We start from the raw sequence: 17,898 nt of genomic DNA, 5'->3' as shown, positions 1-17,898 counted from the left end.
AAGCAATAAAACACTTGACCTATAGCAACTGTGAGCTCCTATCCTCTATATTTAAGATGAGCTCTGTCTCATTCAGCTTTGTCAGGGGAGGATACTTTCTGAAGTAGCCAGCTTTGCTCAACAGGCATGGAGTGCTGTCTGCATCCTAACCCCTTAGAGCAGCAGGGGACAGAGCATCACCCTTACTTCTTCTGTTCTGCTAGTTTGGGATATGCATTTTGTAAAAAAAAAAAAAAAAAATCCTCTAACACTGAAAAATTGAAGTAATTTTTTGTTGCAGCAAAATAATATAAAAACTATTGTTTGCCTTCTCTCTCTACTGAGGCTTCCTGACTGGGACAGGTTTTATCCTAAACATGTGTGCTGGGCCTCTTTCCAACATGGCCAGTGCCCAAGGAAGGAGGAAAACACACATTCTGATGTGAAATACTTGTTTCTACAATTTTTCCTTGTCTTCCTTCCATATTTTTCTCTTTTAAGTGCCATCACCTTGAAACAATAGGCCCATCAGCTGTACAGTAATTTTGGGCAGAATCACAAAAACGCTGATACAGAATGCAATCAGCAAGGAAGCCAATTGGGGTGTTTAATTAATGGCAATGAACATGGTTCTGTTGAGTGTGTCTTATCAAGCAGATCTGATATTGCTTATGTTTGGATTAAAGGCATGGTTAATACAAGTTATTGGGGTAATATCTTTAAATTTATGACATTCTGATAAAAATTAAGAGTATATGAAATCAATACAACTGACTTCAACCAAATTAAAAACTAGCCAATTAATATATTGAAAAATGTAATTATATATGTAAATTGCAAATCATCTGTTGTGGTATTTTTAGCAGGTCCTGCAGAGATCTCTTTATCGAATTTTGTGCAATGTCTTCTCTCATGAAAAGTGAGAGAAAACACAGTATCAGTCAATGAGGTGGAGACTACATGACTGAGGGGTTGAAGGGGTCAAAAAAACTGAAAACATCCCACCAAATGGGAAACAAATAGATAGACCATTTCCAGTTGAGAATCATATTGATTACAGTGACCATGAGATCATTGAGTTTAAAATTATGGGGGAAATTAAGAAGACAAATATTAGAATCATAACCCTGGACATTTCGAGAACAGATTTTGGCTTATTCTGTGATCTTCTTGGCAGCATCCAGTGGGGAGCAGAGGACACCAGGGCACAGGAGAGCTTGTTGAATTTCCCCAGATAATAAAATCCCTCTATTCATATGTGCAGGAAGGTGAGCAAGTGTGGCAGAAGGTCACCATGGATTAACAGGAAACTCCTGAATGAGCTCAAACACCAAAAAGAAGTACATGAAATGAGGAAGAAGGAATGGAATTTTCAAGAGGAATGTTTTCAAGATGGTTGCTAAAGGATACAAGGATGAAGCTGAGAAAACAAAAGCTCACCTGAAGCTGGGACCAGTAGTGAATGTGAAGGACAAAACAAAGGACTTCCCTTAGTACAAAAATGCAGCAAACTGAAGGCAGAGGAAAATTACTTATGTGGGTTTTAAGTACAATAATCCCAGCACTAGCAATTTTTAGATGGATCTGGTGATATTTGGGTGGAACTGGTCCATTTCTATTATAAATGTTATAGTGAGTATAATGATACAGTAAGCTATATCCTAAGTACTGGAATGTTTCTTTATGTCTTTGGAAGAATAAAGTGATCAATAGGAAGTACACAGTTCTGGTAGCAGTTCACAGGGTACCCAAATACAAGGAAGAAATCTGCCTACTGATACATACTTTACAATACTTTGAAGATACAAACTGATCCATCTGCCTACCACTGCCAAGCACATGGTCAAACTAAATTTTTCAGGCATCTTGTTCCTCTTATTACTGAAAAAGCCCAACAAACTACCACAAGCCAGTAAGTCATTCCACTAAGGATAGCAGAAAAACTACAGTCATCCTCCACCCTCCAAATTTTGTAGATAGACAAATACAAAGCAGTGAAACGACTACCAGACTTTAATAATAGCCTGGATTATATAGAAGTCATAAGAGTTACTAAAACACTATAGACTTTGGCACTAATCTTTTCAAGTAAATTTTAAAAATTATTTTTACAAATTAATAATCAAGAAACAATGAATCTTCTAAGTTAGTAAGTTTGGCACAAAAATATTGAAATGAAGTAGCTACCTCCAAGAGGTGACTGGCAGAGTTTCAGAAAAAAAGGTACGAAAGCCCAAGAAAACAAAGAGTTCATTTGTCAGGGGTCATGGACTGCCTAGCTATTACTGCATTTCTCTGTAGACAATTTAAAAGAAAAAGGAGGATTTGTAACGCTATAATTCATGTTATCTTCATTTTCCACCTTACTTATTTCAGAGCTGACAGGAATTCATAGGAGTCATGCAGTATGCTGCTCAGCTGGAAGTTAGGCAAAGAAATACAGATTTAAGCATGTAGTATTAGAAATCCTTCTTAGAAATTTGGACTAAACTTTTCCTTTATGAGATCTAAGGGACAATAATTACTATGGAAAGGTCAAAATCAGCTAACAGCTAAAATTAGAAAATGAGAAGTGAAACACCTACATTACAGTTCCTTTTGAAAATGCATGTGAGGAAGTCTTTAAAGGCTAGTGCTAGTAGTTTGTAACCCAATACTTGCTGTTGCAGTTGCATTCACTGCAAGAAATTTCTTTCATTTTCACTTAAAAAGAAACATTCTCTCCCCTAGTAATTTTCATTACTTCTCCATAAATTTCTGCTTTTAGGAACACTCCAGGCAGGTTTGAACTTCAGCTTTTAGAAGCAGACAAAATTCTACTGGATGACAAAGTTCAGCTAAAGATTTGGCTAAACATCTAAAATTAGGGAATGAGAAGTAAAAAGCCAGGTTCTAGCGAAGAAACCTTTTGTATTTAGGTGTAAATCAGCATCAGAAATTACTTTCCATTTCAGTCAGAACTCTGCTCCTTCCAGAACAGCAACAGAGAAGAGCATTCCCTTCCTTCTAGCTCTGAGAGTAAAGAGAAGGAGTTTCTCTTCTGCCAAGAGAAAATATCCCGTGAGTGAATAAGTAAATATATGAGCAACAGACCAAAGCTGTTTGAGTGAGATAGAAAAACCAGAAGATTCCAAGAAGCGACACGATGGAGAAGGATGGAAGCAGTGAAGAAAGATAAATAATAGAAAAGTTGGAACAAAGCATTAGGAAAAACCTCAAAACCTCCACAACAACCTATCATGGAAAAAGAGGTATGACTACTGAGAATGATAAAAGAGCATCAAGAACACTTTATATTGCAGTAGAGACATTTTTGTACCAAATTCTGCTTTCTAATAGTTGATAAAATTCCATGGGAAATCGTGAAGCAAATCTGAATGAACAGGAAAGTGCATAGAGTATCTGGCTTTAGATTGGACCTCCATGCCTGATACGCTCATGGGACAGCTGGTAGAACATCATTTGTGGTAGTGCTTGTGGTTTTGAGTAATGCTTGCTTTTTAATAAAGCTTGACTTGATTATGCTAATTAATAGAAAAATGTCAGAGGAATCTATTTTCCAGTCCCAGACTTGAAAATTTTCTAAAATGTTAGACAGAAATTTTTGAACTTTGTGAAATTTTTAGTTTTGGAACATTACATCAGAAATTTTTGAACTTTTTGGAATTTTTAGTTTTCCTTTTTTACTTTTTCATCAGCTGAAGTCCATGCTTTTCAGATGATTGAAAATAATAACCTCTCTGCAGCTATTTTGTCTATTCCGCTACCGACGGTGCCTTCCATTGTGCATATAGCAAGCTACCTGCTGACCTGACAAGGGTTTGTTAAGGTCAAGTGCTCTTTTCAGAAACCTCTTCTTGACTCTCTTCACTCCTGCTGCTTGTATTTCTTTCCATTTTCTTCCAGCATGATAATAATGCAATATTAAGAGGAACAATGCAGGTGAAAAACAGAGTAGATATAAATCTGCTATCTTAATTTTAGATGTAGATGGAGATTCAGACACACCAAAAAAACCTCTTGAGGGTGTAATTAGCCTTTTTACACAGAGCAAGTCAAGAACTGCAAAGTTTTATTTGATTAGCTTCTAGTTGCCAGTTTTCACCTTTCATTATCATTTTGTCCTGTCAGTTTGGGGCTGTTGCAGAAGCTGCTTCATGTCAACATCAACAGGAGGTGAAACCCCACATGAACCACCATGTAAGGCCCATATTGAAATTAGAGATCTTGCATTTCTGCAGAGCAGCAAAGTGACGGGAAAGAAAAAATGTGGACTTCCATAATGAAAGGTGAACCTCTTGCTGGAGGAGGACACACAGTAAATTTCTTAAGAATATGCTATCTGAAGACCTACAATAGCTGAAAAGCCCCACCAGTATAAGAAAGCAGACTTGGTTATCACAAGATTGAACTTTTTGACTGAAATGAAGTAAATCCAAAGCCTGACAATTTTTAAAGCAACAAAACTTTGATTAGTGTCAAAACAATAAGAAGTATAGACTTTTTTTTTCAGAATCCAGTTATTTTCTCTATTAGGTACCTAAGTGCAGCCTCATTAAAAATGTAGGTACTTTGAGTGAAAGAGAAGGTGATCTCTGCTTAGCTGCCTATATTACTAAAACAGTGGAAGCAGTGGAGATTTGAATATCTCAGCTAAGAATTCTAGTAATCAACTAAAATTACAGTAAGAAAAGTTAGTAAAATCATAAAGGTAGTAATTTTTAATGTTTTGCCAAAGTATTCACTTTCTGTAAAAACAATGGACTTCCTTTGAACAAAACCCTTTGTCTCTTGCATAGAGGTATGTTTCCACAACAGCCATGCTAATCATCAAAATTTTCCTGCTATGCCACTATCTTTACCTATTGACAATTTATCTGTTTGTCCATTAAAACCATGACAGGGAAATCAGAGCTTTGGAAGATTCATTTAAAAATCAGGTGGTTTTTTGGAATTTTTTGGAGAATGAAAGTGGAGCTGAGGGAGGAGAGGGAGGAGACTTCCCCCTCTCCTCCCTCAGCTCCATTTTCAATTATGAAATGTAACTTCATAATTTTCAAGGATGCTACCAGTGCATTTTTTTACTTGAACATTTCCAGAACCTGGGCTAAGTTTGTTTTCTCACAGCCTATTCATATCCTGTCTCCTACAGGGAACACTGAGAAACACTGAACCCTGAATATTTCTGAAAAGCTGCTCCAGAGCTTTAGAACTTCTTGTGTTAATGAAGGTACTTGATGTTCTGACTTTTTTCCCTCAACCTGTTCACTCCCCAACAATATTTTCACTGAAACATTGCTATGATGAAAAAAGCAAAAATACCCAAGTGAACCCCGTAAAATATTCTGTAGGAATGTCTGGCTTATGAGTGTCTAGGCACAGATGACTTGAACCATTCTTAGTCATTGTATTTTGAATGCAAAAGTGACAGAAATTGCTGCTAAATAAAAACATTTGATCCTAGTAAGATTTAGAGCTCCTGGCTGGTTTGGGTGCAAGAGACTCACATAGAGATATGTGTGAGTTAATAGCAGCAGTGATGGAATCTGGTGATAACGCCCCATGAGGACTTGTCATGATTTGGCTTCTGCATCCTCCATGTGTTACCCAATTTCAGTGCAATCTCAATCTTACAACAGAACCTACAGCTCTCTATAGATAACACTTAATATACTTTTTGTAGAACAATACTTGACAATGATGTACTCTTGTGTTGTAATGACATATTAGTTTGGTCTGTTTATGACACAAATTCTACTCATGAATATTTAAATGGTAGTTAATTATTCTTTAATTCACACACTGCAGACTAAAAAACCTTGGTAAAATCATATAATCAATCAGAAGCAGAATTTTGGATGCATTACAGCTAATACTTCCCTTTTTCTTTTCTTGTGTTAGACACAAGAAACATTGAGGCTTTTTAGTTTGCTTGACATGATTTAATTTTATATGTGAAGAAAATAATAGCTGGATATTGATAAGTTACTCTCACTAGTCTGCTTGTTTGGAAGGAAGTTGATTGACTTGTTAGACAAATATCCATTAATATAATGAAGAATATATGGATGTCATTATAAATATGGGTCTGACATTTATGTTGGTGTAAGTCTGGATATATGCTTCTGAAATTAATGGAGCTGCACAGATATCAATCCCAGACAAATTAGGTCAAAGGAATTTCAAAAGGTAAACAGCACTGCACCAAGCCAGTGTCTGATACATGAAAAGAGTCTAAAACAAAGCGGAATTATGGATCTGGCATCTACAATTGTGCCAGTGCCAGCTTAACCGAGCTAGAGCAAGTAGTAACTGCGAAGATACATTAGCATGGTTTTCCACACACTCTAGAACCTACAACACAAACTCCTTCCAGTTCTTGAGTGCACTTGTGAAAGTTTGCAGTGCTGCAGTGCTGCAACAGTTAGACTGATCTTACAGAGACTTGATGCCACATTCTGTTATGAAGAATATCTTGTGTTTTTAAGAATACCTGTACTTCTTAAAGGGTCTTCTACCTTACCTTACCAGTGGTGAAAGAGACCTAATTTCCAAATCATTTGAGTCTTTATAGATTTTTACATGTTTGAAAATCAGTGAAGTAGTATCCTACATTTTCTTTGCACATCTGCAAGTAATTATCCAATGTACAATGCAGGTGAAATTCAATCAAAGAGGACAAGAAACAAATTTTATCCTCATTATCTTTTTAACTTTGGGTGCTTTAAATCTGGAATGAGTCCATAAGACCTTGTGGAACCAAGGCAAATGAAAATAATGGATTTGTTTTGGTCGCAGATGCAGTGAACCAAATATTCCTTTCCCATGTCCTTAGGGGACATCTCCTGTCATATCAAAAAACGACTGCTGAGCCTCTACCCAACAGCTTGACCTCTTCCCAAGCTGGTTTCTTTAGCTTAGATATGACATTATGTGCAGGGTATTGATGGGAACATTTTGCTAGTAGGGGACCTGCAAGGATGGCCTCTCTTGGAGGAGGTCAGAGACTGCCCTGTGCCAGACATTGACAGTTCAAGCCAGCTCAGCTATGGATCCACTGCATGCCAAAGCTAAAGTAAATCAGAGGAATTTGGCGTGCCTCTGTAAGGACACATTTAAGAAAAGGCGGAAAACACAAAGGGTAATGGAACAAGTGAAAAAGAGGGGGAACAACAAGACCATAGGAGAAAGACATGTTCCATGGTGGAGCTGGTCACATCTGTGCAGGAACTGTATGGGGGACTTGCACTGGAGCAGGTTCTTCCCTGAAGAGAATATGGTCCCTGGGGGAGTCCACACTGGAGCAGAAGAAACTAAGAAGGAGGGGGCAGTGGAGTAAAAAAAGGACCAAAGCAGCACAAAGAAGCAGCTACACTGGCTCCAGGAGCCTGCTTCATCTGTTGCCTTGCTGTTGGAAATGAGTGTAAGCTGCAGTCAAAGGAAGGGGAGTGGAGACTGGGAAGCAGGGAGGAGAGGTGTCTGCAGTGAAGTTGAACCTGCGAGTGGGAGAGAAAAGCTGTCTTCCCTAAGTGTTTAGGTGTTTGATGTTTTTGTTCCCCAAACTCCAAACCAGCAATTAAATGTTTTAAATGTGATTCACCAGGTTGAGTCTACTATGACAACTTCAGTTATTGGTGAATGATCTTTGTTTTGATTACATAAGTTTTCTCATTCTTGTCTTTCCTATTTTCTTTCCATTCCCACTGTGAGAAGGGAAAGAGTGAGCAAACTGTGGGTGCTTGGCAGCTGGCCGGAGCCATCCCTCACCAGACTTGGCACAGCATCCTGCCAGCGGTGGCTACCAGCAGGACACGGTTTTCACTCGCCCCTTGCTGGCAGTTTTACATGCACCTACGAATCTTTGAGGACTTCAGAAACCGACTCTTTCCCTTTTCCCATGATTATTATGGATTTTAGGTATGGAAGAAGACCAAACTAACCCACCGAAGGTTATAAATGAAAGGGTTTTGTTCCGGAAAGCGTCAGGCCTGCAGGAGGAGAGGGTTGATCACCAGGAGCCGAGTGGGCGCTGGCCGTGGTGCTGAACGGGACCCTGCCGCGCCTGTCGGAAGTCACACCCTCCATGGGAGTAATAGTTCAAAGAACGAAGACTTTACCTGTAACTTTTAAAAAGTATCATATACTTAGACGACTGGTGCAAGAATCATCGATGAATAAATGAATTTTTCCTCTACTTACACTCAACAATCCATATTAATGCCGTTACACCATGGATATTGGCACCTGCCCACTCAGCTCAAGGTGATGTAAATATAAACATTTACACTCAATATTTGCAGATTTTCCATATTAACTGACATTTTTTTCATTTGAAAATACCATTTTTTTTGAAAGAAATGGGATTAACACAATAATTTAGTTTATCTATGGAACAACCAAATGGAGCTGGGAGAAAACAAATTAATCTATGTATCATGGATTCATGGTGTTTAGCATCAAAAAGGTGCTAGATTACTCAGCCTGACACTTTGCCTTTCATAAATGCTCACATTTTACCCACTTACCCCTGCCTTGAACTCAGATATTGGTGTGGTTAAAATTGCCTTCAGAAAGGAAGATAGGACTGAATTTTAAAAAAAGGGAATCTTTTTTCCCCCTTCCCCCAGGATTATTACTTTCTCTACTAGGGAAGAGAACTTTGTATTTTTTTTTTATAAAGAAAACATATCCAAGTCACTTCATAATATCCTCCTTGCTAAAAATAAGCACTTAGCTCTTGAAGTCTTTAATGATATATTTGCAGTTCCTTTCTGCTCTTTCCTCTAATTTTTTAGCACCAGTTTTAAGACACATGTAGCACACCTGGAGGTGGCACAGCAGCGTCACCAATTCTTCATGCAGAGTAAAAAACATTTCCCTGTTTCTATTCACTACTTCTACCACCTCTTTGTGCCACAGGATCACAATGAGAACTCACATTCTTGTCCACTGTGACTCCACAATTTATTTTAAACTCACTATTTTTCAGCTGAGAATTCAGTATTCTGCAGGGATAGCTGTATCTTGCTGTATTAAGTTACAGTTTGTTTGAATAGACAGGTCTACCAGCTGACCCAAATCATACTGACTTATCTACATTCACTGTTAGTTACCATTCTGCCAACCAACCCTCATGTCATCTGCAGCTTTTATTAATGCTGATCTTATATTTACTTTTAGGTCACTGAGGAGAATGTTGAATACTGTGAAATTTAGTCATAAGGAAATCCATCAGAGACACACTACCCTGGGATAATTTCGTACTGACAGACAATTTTGCAGACTATAATTTCTGAGTCCCTCTATTATGAACTTTGCAGGTATTGTGTGGTCCTAATTGTTTAACAGAATGGCACGAGGTGTTAAGTCATACTCTTTACTAAAGCCAGCATTAAATCATCTCAGTTCCTTAAGCAAAGGAATTCTTATGTCAAAGAAGTAAAATGACCTACTTTTGTGTTAACTCAGATTTTTATCTTCCTTCCTTTTAATTACCACTAAAGATAGTTTATGAAAGGTTTCATTGCAAATATTGTTTTATTTTGCACTGCTCTCATGCTAAGTTGGCATTGTAAAACCACGCTTATTTTCGTTATATATTCCCATGCTTTAACATTTCCTTTAAGCAAATATTCTACAATATTCTTTTTACTGTGATGAGCTATCTTCTACACTGCAATATTCAGAGCAGCCAAAGCTGACTCACGAAAGATTCATTATTTGTTGTTCCATAACTGCTGCTATTTACACACATTTCCTATGGGATGTTTCCACTCTTCAGACCACAGAGAACTCAGAGACTGAGTGCAAACTGGGTACTAAAAGATTAGAGGTCAAATAAGGACTGTAGTGATACAACCATGAAGAAAGTCACATCTAGAGGTCTATACTGGTAGGTAGTAAAGTGGAAAAAAGATTTAGGCAAGAAAATGAATAATGTTTAGACTGCAGTATTAGGATATAAACTTTTCTTCATAGCTCCTGAATGCCAAGGAATTGCTTGGTTTTGTCTGGTAGAAATGAAGCTTGGTGTTTCAGGCCAAAATTATACACACTGTAGCATTTTAAAACTGAGCATGAATATTTACAGTTTAAAGGTTCTAATTTAGACGTGAAACAGTAAATCAAGGACATTTTGAGAAAAAGCAGCCAGTCAATCTTGAATAAGCCCCTGAACAACCAGAGACTTTTTTTCAGCACATATGGTTGTCTAACAGGGTGCCTCAGAACAGTGGGTGATATTATGTGCCATATGTGCTGCTATACCAAAGAATTACTTGGTTTCTGGTAACACTAAACCCAAAGACTAAACTATGAAACTATCTAGGTCTTCTTAATCAACATCAGCATCTCATTATTCTATCTATATTTAATTGCATTCTTAGTGGGCTGCATTTTTAGCTGTCAGCAGAAAATATAAGAAGGAATGGTTTACATAAATAAGACAAGACTTTCTAAGTTTTTAAGAATTATTATCTTGCTATTCATTTGATTATTGGAAATAGTTTACTGGAAAAACGTCAAAGAAGAGTGACTAACAAAGCAATCAATGTGCAGGTTCTGATATCTGGTCTCATAAATTTAATAGAAAGACATAGAATTTATCTTCAATTCCCATAAAGGTGTGATAATATGGTTAGAAATATTTTCCTTACCAAAACTTATTTGATATAATATATTTAGAAATTCACACATTCAGAGAGCTCCAAGTTCCATCAGGTCTCTAAACCACCTTTGCAATAATGAACTTTGAATCACAGAATCATAGAATCATTGAAGTTGGAAAAGACCTCTAAAATCATTGAGTCCAACCACTAACCCAGACCCAATTTTCATCACTAAACCATACCCCCAAGTGCCACATCCACACATCTTTCTAACACTTCCAGAGGCAGTGATTCTACCACTTAAGCCTGTTTCAAAGCCTGTCCACCCTTTCAGTGAAGAAATCTTTCCTAATATCCAATCTAAGCCTCTGCAGGTGCAACTTGAGGCCATTTCCTCTTGTCTCACTTGTAACCTGAGAGAAGAGACCAACCCCCACCTGTATCCAGCCTCCTTTTAGGTAGCTGTAGGGAGTGATAAGGCCTCTTGTGAGCCTCCTTTTCTCCAGGCTGAACACCCCCAGCTCCCTCAGCTACAACTCAGAGGACTTGTGCTCCAGACTCTTTCCCAGTTTCTTTGCCCTTCTCTGGACCCACTCTGTGTCCTTCCTGTAGTGAAAGGCCTCGATACAGCGCTTGAAGTGAGGCCTCACCAGTGCTGGGTACAAAGGGATAACCACTGCCTGCTCCTGCTGGCCACAGCATTGCTAATACAGGCCAAGATGCCATTGGCTTTCTTGGCCACCTGGGCACAGCTGGCTCATGTTCAGCTGCTGTCAACCAGCACCCCCAGATCCTTTATCCTGGGTTGCTTTTCAGCCATTCTACCCCCAGCCTGTAGCACAGCATGGGGCTGTTGTGACCCAAGGGCAGGACTTGGCACTTGGCCTTGTTGAACCTCACAGCGTTGGCCTTTGCCCATGCATCCAGACTGTCCAGATCCCTCTGCAGAGCCTTTCTAATCTCCAGCAGATGAATCCTCCCACACAACTTGGTGTCATCTCCCAGCTGACTGAGGGCGCCCTTGATCATGTCATCCAGATCACTGATAAAGACATTGAAAAGAACTGTCCCCAATACTGAGCTCTGGGGAACTCCATTTGTGACTGGATGCCAAGAGGGCATAACTATTCATCATCACTCCATGGTCCACCCATAACTTCATTGCATGTGATGCAATATACATTTAAAGCTTGGCCTAAAATTTTGGGAATTCATTTGGTTTGTGTAATTATTTAAAAATAACTTGTGGAATCTGATTTCCAAAAAGCAAGTATTCAATCACTGTAAAATTGAAAAATGTTTGTGGCATCTTAATTGGAATATTTTATGATGAAACATCTGCATCACAAATCACTTTACATGTGACTATGTCTTTAAAGGCTAGTGCTAGTACTTTGTAACACAATACTTGCTGTTGCAGTTGCATTCACTGCAAGAAATTTCTTTCATTTTCACTTACAAAGGAGCATTCTCTCCCCTAGTAATTTTCATTACTTCCCCATAAATTTCTATTTTTAGGAGCTCTCCAGGCAGGTTTGAACTTCAGCTTTCAGAAGCAGACAAAATTCTACTGGATGACAAAGTTCAGCTAAAGATTTGGCTCCCCTGCCAAATCAGAAATCAGTGAGATTTCCTGGACTGAGTGCAAGTTTTAAAGTGAACACATTAATGCAAGCATGCCATCATATCTGCACTCTGCATCCATCTGCTGCTTTAAAAAATAAAATATTCTATACACAAATGTACTTTACAGACAAAGCTCTAAGAACAAGTGGGATGTCATATAAAAGATTTAAAAATGTAACAAAAAGCTCTGGATGTCAGAGGACAGTATAGGGTGGGTCTTTGTCACTGTTGGTGTGCCCTTTGCTGTCAATCAGCTCTTCTAGTAAAATGAAGAGGTCACAGCCTCACCCCTTGCAGCCAGCACATCAGAAGACCAAAGGAAGAACAGTTCACAGGAAACGGTCTCACATGAAGAGGAAAATGCTACATTGTCCGTGACTCTTACTCTCTGACAGATCCCATCAGATTAGCTTTTCTTTCTTCTAATTTCCAGCAGCTGCTTGTGTTTGGTTATTCAAATGTACTTATTCAACTCCAGCACCAATTACAATCACAAGCAAGATAACTTACATCTCTTGCTTTTCTAGAAGCCTCATTGCTATGTTCAGGCACAATCACAGAGGTGTCCAACACCATGCTTAGACAATTTTGTTGTGAGGTAAGATCTCCCTTAGGAGGCACCAGCATTTATTGGTTTCTTCTATTGTTTTTCCCAATGCACATTACCTTTCAGGAAGTACTTTTGGTCTGGGAGGTCAAAAGGTTTGTTTTGTTGCTTACATTGTTGGAAGGGTTTTATAACTATAGCAATTAATTAAATTAACTAAATTAAAAATTAATTTAAATTGTGAATAATTACAAAAGTGTAGTAAGGAAGCTCTTGTAACATTGTAAAAACAAAGTTGTGCATACATTTAATGAAAAATCTTGTCACTTCCAGAAAAGAACCTGTGGAGGGATAGAATGTAAGAAAATAAAGATAGTGCAGAAGGTAATCTCACCCCTGAGGAGTTGCAGCTGTACTAATCACCAAAGATTAGGAACAGGCCTGCCCTTAACAGGCCACAGCTGTGTCCAATAAGAAGACGAGTGCTACAAAAGAGTGGGTTAGCTGGGTAAGGAGAGAGTTGGAATTTGTTGGCTGTACTGTGAAGAAGAAGGAGTCAGTGTTGTGAGGAGATGTCCATGAGAAGTCACTGAAAAGGTATGGAACTTTTGCAATAAGAGGGCAACAAGAAACAATAGCAATGCTTAAGATTCCTCTTGATAGACATTAGGAATAGGAAATACAGTATATGTCCTGGGTGCACCAATTAGCTTTGATTGCCCAGAGAACATCTGGCAGCTCCCCCTCTAAATCCTCAGCCTTTGGCCCACTAGCTCCATTTAAGCTCAGGCTCAGGCCCAAGGCTTTGCCTGAACTACAGTGTAGGTAGGTCTGTATCCAGCTCTATTCCTTGATGATCCAGGCTTGCTGGATCCAAGTCATGGGTATCAGCTGGACTTCTTGAATTGACCTCAAGCCTAATATGCCACTTTGAAAATGTCTGAATACTGGACTGTTTGAAACTGTTGCTGTCACCAGCCTTGCTGTTAGTCTTGCTTGGCTGGTGGGGGACTGTGCTCTTGTCTGTGGTCATTGTTTCTACTTACCTGCACTGTGGTCAGCTCCTCATCTTCTCTCACAGTGACTCCCTTCTTGTTGCTCTTTGACATAGCATATAGTTTACTATCTAAACCAGAGGCATGGGAATCACAATTTTTAGTCCATTCACAATTCTGTCATTAGATCCCAATTTTCAAAGCAATCAATCTGAGCTTTTTAGTCTTTGGCTACATAAGCAAATGTTACAGTTAGCTTTTGATGCCTTCAATTTTTAAGCTTTTCAAGCGAGGATGCAGTTTAAGAGGCTTTAACCCATTTGCTTTCTGGATTAGAGACCTAAACCACCAAAATGTCTTAATACAACCTTTAACTGGTAGAGGCTTAATTCTTCAGTGAGCAGCATACTCTCAAAATGACTCAGCATTCACACTGGAAAAAAAAGATACTGGTAGTTTTCTGTCACATCTTATCCAGCTTAAGCCGATTTTCTCCCACCTGAAATGCCAAAGCAAGATACTGTACAAAGCATGTTGCATTCCTTTTACAGGTCCCCTTGCATGAACATTTGATGCATTGTCTAGATTAAAGAGTAGGCCCAGTATCTGTATCTCTAGGTGCTGAAGGCTAGAGTAACACTGGGTAGAGAAGGCACCTGAGTCTTACTTTTACTTCTTGACTTCACAGTGTATGAAACCTGGACACATGAAAGATCTTTCTGAGCCAGGACATATTGTCCAGCAGAGAAAGAAATGGTTCCATTTCAAGACTGGAAAAAAGCCTCTTGGTCCTTGTCAGATCAGATTGCCTTGCGCTCTTAGGAGCTGTAATATGGAAAGACAAGAAGTCATAAGGGTTTCTTTACCTATACCTGCTTCATACGAGTAGCTTGAAGAGGGGAGATGTTCTATATTGGGTCAGGCCAGCTGGAGAAGTTTAGCTCCGTTCGCACTTTAAAAAAAAAAAACCACTTGTAGCCTTCAAGCCAACATTAGATTATTTAAGTTCATTGTAGGAACTGACTGGCTTGTGTGGTATTTTCAGGGTCCCCTGTAGAGGAGAGGAAATGATGAAACTGACTCCATGTTCTTAGAAGGCTAATTTATTATTTTATGATCTATATTATATTAAAAAATACTATACTAAACTATACTAAAGAATAGAGAAAGGATACAGACAGAAGGCTAAAAGATAACAATGAAAACTTGGGACTCCTCCTAGAGTCCTGACACAGCTGGACAATGATTGGTCATTAAGTTAAAATAATTCACATGAAACCAATCAAACAACCACCGGTTGGTAAACAGTGTCCAAACCACATTCCAGAGCAGCATAACACATGAGAAGCAAATCAGATAATTATTGTTTTCATTTTTCTCTGAGACTTCTCACCTTCCCAGGAGAAGAATCCTGGGCAAAGAGATTTTTCAGAAAATATGAGGGTGACAGGTTTGTGTTATATTGAAAAGGAATTGTTTGGCAAAGGTGTTTGCTGGTGTAGAAGAAAACCTTGCTGCAAGTAGAGATAACTGGCCTCCAATGTCTATACCAATTGTGAGGTGCTCTAACTTATCAATACAGGCACAGTTTATGATGCTGGTCTGATACACTTCAGACTTAGTTATACTGTTTGGATGTTCTGGCTTAGTGGGTCAGAACGACCAAAAAACATGTTAAGTAAAATAAATCTGCTCTTCCAGGAACCATTTTACAGATGCCAATCTTAACCTTGTGTTGGGATAATCAGTGTGAAATTCCATCTTCTGTCTTTCACAAGCAGTGGAAAGACTACAATATACCAGTTAAGGCAGAATTCAGATTTATAAATTTATCTACTGTCAATTATATGTCACAGAATATTCTGCCTGGGGTCCCGTATGCCCTTTAGTCATGTCTGTCAAGCTGATGCAAAAGTCTGCAGCACCTACAGGTTTCCACTACAGGAAACCTGCAGCGCCTACAGGTTTCCACAGGATGCTTCTCTTTATGTACCTAATCATTTTAATTGGATCAGTGCTGTTGATTATATAAAATAATTCTTATTATGTAAATGAGACTGTTTACAGCTCTCAGATCTATGTTCTTAGATCTCTGCAAGCAGCTCCAAGGATTACCTGATTTAAGTCTTGTTTATCAACAGCCTATTTTAGGGCATCAATATATGCTTCATACAAATGATTCATTAGTTGGAAATTGATGAACCTTAAAACACAAGACCAGCTAAGCAGTTCTAGATATTTTTTTTGGTCACAAGTATTGTAATTAAATGTATTAGGCTTTATCACTAATGGCATGTTTATGTATAAATACCACTGAACAATTTGAACAATAATGGCTATCTTTAAACTTCCATTTAATATTGAAGCATGAATGACAGTACATTTGCCAGCTTAAGACAATGTCAGGCACAACAAAACCTTGACAATCTGCGCAAGTTTAAATTGGTACAAAATCCGGCCTACACTCTCCCCTGACAGCAGTCTGTTTTAGTGCAGGGGTTTAGCCTTCTCATGTCATTAGGTCTTCCTAGGGTTTTTTGTTCTGTTTTACTCCCAAATAAGATTATTAGAGGCTTGTTAATGGTTTTTTGAAGATCCATAGTAGCAAGTTACAGAGCTGTTTTTCATATAATGGAAGCTGAGTTGCAGCAATTATACAGCAACTGTACACGTTTGAAGATCTGGATTCATAGGCTCATGGGAGCTTAATTTCACCGAAATCACTAACTAAGCTCATTGGGGCCCAGAACAGCAATTTTAGAAGTATTTCCATTTAATTTGACTATTCTTCCATGCAAATTAAAACACTAAAGATGTGTTGTCCCACATTTGTCAAAGGTTAAAACAGTGCATGTTGGCACCTGGCAAGGATAAAGGGTTGAATCATGGAAACTTCACTATGAGATACAGACCTATCAACTCCAGGCCTCTGAAATGGGTTGGGATACTGCAGTGATAAGTTTCTTTATTTGCAACCATTAGGATCAGGCTCTTATTGACATAGACAAGACATGATTACAGCATGACAACTAGAAAGACATTGTTATTTTGCACGATATTTGCTAATGTATTAGAAAAAACAATTAAAATATAACTAACTCTATTAAAATCAGACTTTATTCCACATTTTTTTTTTCATTTTTGGTGTTCACCCTTGCTAATGCATGCTGTTCATTAACTTCCACTGGGTCCACCCCTACTGAGTAAGTTCAACTGAGTTTATTTGCTTGCATTCAAAACTGGTTTTGCAATTGCATGCTTCACTTTTCTAAATAAGTGGTTTTTAAGTACTGCTTAGGACATATCAAGTCAAACAATTCCTGCACCTACCTTGTCATATTGCTTTGTCCAGTAGGAACGTTGTCATTGTCATAGAAATCACTATAAATGGGGCAGAATGTTTCACACTGCAATTCCAAAGAAAGTCTCCTTTGATACTGGTACTAAAAAAACCCCAAATCCTTGATCCCCAGCCTGACCAGCTTTTGCTTCCCAACCTCTGTTTCCATGGCATTCTCAGCTGGTAGAAGGCAGAGAGCTAGTACAGTAAAAAAGAGGCAGACCAGCTTGTGCAGTACTTTCCTAGCAACACCTACGGCCTGCAGGATACTGTTGTGTTAACTTGAACAAGAATAGAAACAGAATCTCTTTCTACCTTTTTTCTTTTTCCCTTTCAAGTGTATAAATGGAGGAGAGAGATTGAATGGGCCCTAGCAATTGCTGACCTTTGCATTTATAGTGCTGCAGCAGAGCAGTAACCTGCAGCTGCAAGACAGGCTCCTGGTCTAATAAGCTGCATTTGTAATAATAAGGAGAAATAAATATCTAATCAGAATGCCAGTCTTTCCTAGTTTTGAGTGAAATTCATAATTATCTAATTTTTGCTTTTGTATTACCCTAAGGTGTGATTCCAATATTTAGGGTTTTTTTTAAAAGGATTCCTTTGTTTATATATATAAAAAGTTATTTATGCACTATTTTTGTAGCTAACAGTTATAAAAATTTGTCATAATAGTAATTCTTGTAATATTATACTTAAAGGGTACTTAATTCAGTGGGGCTACTTCAGTTGTAAATCAGCACACCTAAAGACTTTGAAATGGACTGTGCAGATAAATCATTACATCTCCATGAAGTCCTATTA

At 38.3% G+C, this 17,898-nt stretch overlaps 1 protein-coding gene across 1 annotated transcript in view; it reads right to left on the bottom strand.

The window, feature by feature from the left end:
• ASRGL1 (asparaginase and isoaspartyl peptidase 1) overlaps positions 1–17,184 on the bottom strand; it is a 69,900-nt gene extending 52,716 nt beyond the window's left edge. The window contains exon 1 of the mRNA XM_054280227.1: positions 17,085–17,184. The gene's annotated coding sequence lies outside the window, so the exon portion shown is untranslated. The remainder of the gene's footprint in view (positions 1–17,084) is intronic.
• Between the last annotated feature and the right edge of the window lie 714 nt (positions 17,185–17,898).

This window comes from Melozone crissalis, unplaced genomic scaffold, assembly GCF_028551555.1.
Source record: "Melozone crissalis strain CALT ecotype California unplaced genomic scaffold, PUWL_Pcris_2 ptg000027l_1, whole genome shotgun sequence".
NCBI lineage: Eukaryota > Metazoa > Chordata > Aves > Passeriformes > Passerellidae > Melozone > Melozone crissalis.
Note: the sequence above shows the minus strand (reverse complement) of the source record. Positions and strands in the feature narration are given on the sequence as shown.